This window comes from Pteropus vampyrus, unplaced genomic scaffold (assembly GCF_000151845.1).
Source record: "Pteropus vampyrus isolate Shadow unplaced genomic scaffold, Pvam_2.0 Scaffold54, whole genome shotgun sequence".
Classification (NCBI taxonomy): Eukaryota; Metazoa; Chordata; class Mammalia; order Chiroptera; family Pteropodidae; genus Pteropus; species Pteropus vampyrus.
In genome coordinates this window covers 5638137-5642946 of record NW_011888835.1, presented here as the reverse complement: position 1 = coordinate 5642946, position 4810 = coordinate 5638137, and the positions used below count along the sequence as shown (strand labels likewise).

General features: G+C 34.8%; 1 pseudogene; it reads left to right on the top strand.

Annotated features, from left to right (window-relative positions):
- Positions 1-1965: 1965 nt before the first annotated feature.
- LOC111739818 lies at positions 1966-2083 on the top strand (annotated as a pseudogene).
- Positions 2084-4810: the final 2727 nt, after the last annotated feature.

Below are 4810 nucleotides of genomic sequence, written 5' to 3'. Positions count from 1 at the left end.
TCTGCCCCAGACCCTGGCATCCACCGTTCTCTTTTTAGTTTCTAAAAGTTTGACTGCTATAAATACTTCATAGGTGTGGAATCATGCAGTATTTGTCTTTTTGAGACTGGCTTATTTCAGTTAGCTTAGTTGTCCTCAAGGTTCATCCTTGTTGTAGTGTATGACAGGACTTCCTTCTTTCTAAAGGCTGGATAATGTTTGTTGTCTATATATGCCACATTTTCTTTATCTATTTATCCATTGATGGCTATTTACATTGTTTCTACCTCTTGGCTATGGTGAATAATGATGTAGATGTCTCTTTAAGAACCTATTTTCAGTTCTCTCGAATGTATACCCAGAAGTGGGATTTGCTGGATCACATGGTAATTCTGTATTTAATTCTTTGAAGAACTTCCATATTGTTTTTCTGTAGTGGCTGATCCCCACAAACAGTGCACAAAGGTTCCACTTTTTCCACATCTTCACCGACACTTGTTATTTTATGGTTTTTGATAGTGGCCCTTATCACAGGTGTGAAGTGGTATCTCATTGTGGTTTTCATTTGCATTTCCCTGATAGTGACATTGAACATCTTTTCATATGCTTTTTGGCTGTTTGTATGACTTCTTTAGAGAAATGCCTATTCAAGTCCTTTGCTCATTTTTTAGGATTTTTGTTGTTGAGTTGAATGAGTTCTTTATATATTAACTCCTTATTATAGATATATTTTCTATTTCATAGGTTGCTTTTTTACTCTGTTGTTTCCTTTGCTGTACAGACGCTTCTTAGTTTGATGTAATCCAAATTGTCTGTTTTTGCTTGTGGTATAATATCCTAGAAATCATTGTCAAGGCCAGTGATATGAAGCTTCTTCCGTATATTTTCTTCTAGCAATTTTATGCCAGTACCATACCGTTTTGATTACTGTTACTTTGTAACATGTTTTGAAATAAAGAAGTGTGAGGCTTCCAGCTTAGTTTTTCTTTCTCATTTTTATTTTGGCTATTCAGGGTCATTGAGGTTCCATTTGAATTTTAGGATAGTTTTTTTTTTTCTATGTCCACAAAAAATGTTACTGGTATTTTGATAAGGATTGCATTGAATCTGTAGATCACTTTGGGTAATATGGACATTTTAACAATATTAAATCTTCCAGTGCATGGACACAGGATATCTTTCCATTCATTTGTGTCATCTCTGCTTTTTTTTTAACGGTGTATTTTAGTTGTTAGTGTACAAGTATTTTGTGTCCTTGGTTAAATTCTTAAATATTTTATTTGTTTTGATGCTATCGTAAATGAAATTAAAAAGACGACTCTGTTTAGCCATTCATTTTTATATAACTTTTAACTGACAACTTTTAACTTGGATAAAATGTTTTTTAAATCATTTGACTTTGTGTCTTCATAATACCTGAACAAGTAATGGACACAAAGTATATTCTTGCTAGTACCTTGATATTGCAATTTGGTCTACAAAAATCATTTTCTTTTTTTCATTAAAGTGATACCTCAAGAAATCAACAAAGGCACTTCAGTATTTGCATTTTTAAAAGCTTTTGTATAGTGTGGATTTTTTTTTTTTTTTTTAAACTGGCCAAGCTCTCCGTGTTTCGTCTGAAACTGCTGTAGTGTCTCATCTAATTTACTGTAGTACTACAGGATTAAGGAGGGGACCCCTCTGCAGTCCTTTCGGGCAGTGTTAGGCTATCTCCGTTTCTGTTCACCAGCGCATCTGGAGATGCGGACTTCTATTTTAGTAATAACTGTTTTAGAGCTGGAAGACGGGGTGAAGATGGGATTGTTAACTCAGTTTCTTTGGTTTACAAGTGAGGAAGCTGAGAGGTTTGCTTGAAGTGACTTGCTCGGTTACTCGTAGTGGCACAGTTGGGAGTAGAATTCATTCCTGAAGTTTGTATTATCACTTCATTTTCTCAGGTAATTAATTTTGTTTTATAAAATTCTCAATTTAGAATATGAGCAAGTCTATGGCCTTGCCACCCTGAGCAAGCCCGATCCCGTCTGATCTCGGAAGCTAAGCAGGGTCGGGCCTGGTTAGTTCTTGGATGGGAGACCTCCTAGGAAGACCAGTGCTGTAGGCATAAAAAATAAAAAAATAAGAGATTGTAAGCTGACAAGGTCCTTGCAATCTGTGAGGTCAGCCAAGGGTTGCCTCACCTTAAAAAGAAAAATAGAATATGAGCAAGAAATATATTCTGTGCATTTATGATAGATAAAGCAAAGTGTATTACTAATTTTAGATCTTGATCATTGGAAGCTGACTTCTCTTAGGGACTTGAGATATTTGACCAATATGCTCTTTCATTAACAGGTACTGTAGGAAGCTTATTTAAAAAAATGTTTTAACAATATTGAGATAAGAAACAAAACCTCAGTTTAGCATTAAATAATAAAAAAAATGCTGGACATTGTGTGCTATGTACTGTATGCACATTGCCTGTAATAGTTGTTACTCTGCACAGTTGAAGGTTTTGTCAGTCCCACGTTCCATGTTAAGAAACTGATTCTCAGTAAGACAAATAACCTCCAAAATCATTTAACAGAGAATTAGGATGGAAAGTTGTGACTGCCTGGTGCCAAATCCTGTGATTTTCTTGCTATATGATGTCACTTAGATACTTAGTAAAGTGGAAGCAAGTAATTAGTGTTAAGTGTGGAGCATCATTATTCCGTATCTGAAATCTGCTTTTTGGGTAAAACAACTAAATATTTTTTTCTTGGTTTATCTTTAGACGTTAGTAGGATTTGCAATTTTTCTTATACATATGAAAAATCTAAGATAACACTCTGTATTTCTTAATTGCCTTAGGTAGTAGTCTTGAATTTTAGGTTCTCTCACCTAATCCATTTATTTATCTGAATGGGCATTAGTGTGTAGTCACCATTATATTTATATCAAACTTTGATAACTAAATTTTTCTATTGATTATTTTAAATCATGCTAAAGGCCAGTTGGTTTGCTTACTGTTTTTCCGTTGTTTTATATCTGCTAAAACTAATATTTATTCAGGGAAAGACTTGTTGTTGAGCAAGCACTGGGCTGGCATTTGATGTTTATTTTTTCACTGATTCTTTCCACCTTCCTGTGGAGGAAGCATGGGCACTAGCTCCATTTTACAGGTGAGGAAACTGAGGCCCAGAGAGGTGACAACTTCCTCAAGGCTTTGCAAACACCAGGTGACCCAGTGGGTCTCTCTGACTTCAGGGAAGGATCTTTTCTTCTGCTTTCCCCCCTTATGGGAATAAAATAAGTACCAAATATTTTATAATTTTAGTGATTACATATTTTGAATTGCTTAGGTTTTTAAAATTTAAAACCATTTTTTTAACTTTTGTTTTTGTTTTGGTATCTCATGTAAAGTGGAGATTTTAAATCTGTGGCCCAAAGGGATCGTCAAACTATCATCCACGGACCTGCTTTTGCATGTAAAGTTTTATTGGAACACTGTCATGCTCTTTCATTTATATGTCTGCTGTCGCTGCATGCCTGCTACATAGTATAGTTGAGTAGTTGTGGCCGAGACCATGTGGGCACCATGCCTGAGTTTTTTAATGTCTCGCCCTTTAAGAAAGTTTGACCACCCTTTTTTATATATAATTTTTCTTCTTGTTCTTTTCCTTCTCTCATAGTGTTAAAGAATAAGGTTCTCTCTTTTCATCATTAATTGATGACTTTTTGTTTGTTGTTTATTTCTTCTCGATGTTTCCCTTAACATTGACTCTGAGTCCAGAATGTACTGTGGGCACTGTAGTGAAAATGCTGATATTGTTGGGTGTTTGTTTCACTGCTGGGTGTGGAAAGTATCAGAATAGGCAGTTTTTGCTTTAATTTTAATGCATGCATTTTTCCTTTAAGAAAAACGCCTACATTGTGCATTAGGGGACCTGTCTGTAGATAATAGGGAAGAAAGACATTTAATTTATGGTGGCAGACTTGTGACCAGGTATTGTGGAAAGGTAATGGTTTGAGGCCCAAAAACTTGGGTGGGAATTCCAGCTCGGTACTTAGGAGGATCTGTGTAACACTGAATAACTTAACTTCTGAATCAGTTTTTTTCTGACTTCGTAGTATCTTTCACTTAGTGTATATTAATTGCTTACTGAGTACTAGAAAGATAGTCAAATGATAATTTCCTTATGAGATGAACTTTTTGGGTAGTGCTACCCTGGATTATATTACGATAGGATTATGAAAACCAAGAAAACTGTTGTGGCATGAAGTTTTTCTTGTTTGTTTCTCTCCATGAAATTTACATTTTGTTGCACATAAGATAATTCTCCTTTGAGTGGTTTAAATCTTGATACACTTTTATATTACAGAATTTACTCTCTAGTTGAAAGTGAGATAACTTATTCGTAGAATATATGCTCTTTTTAAATGAGTAGAAAAACTCATATTAAAATTCCCATTAGGGGGCACTATTATCAAGCTTAGGAAAACTGGAGACTAATTTGTTTTCTCAGACATGCAACCCGAGGCTTGCTAAAAGAGAAAAATATTTTCATCTGATAAGATTCAGATACTGTTTTATGCAACTGAATTCCTTAAATATGTTATAAAGTGCACTGAATTAAACACAGATCCAATAACTCACTGTCTTGTTTTTCAGCAGACTAAATCAATTTAATATTGCAGGTGATATAAGAAGCTTGCTTTATTTTGCATCAGAGCCAAATCCGTAATTTTCATATTTGGAGCGGACAGATTTTTTATTTTGCTCTCTTTAAGTCAGTCCAAAGGATGATCCTTGGCTTTCAAATAAGTTTCTTTCAAAAATGAGGAAGCATCAAGACTGAATGGTGCTACT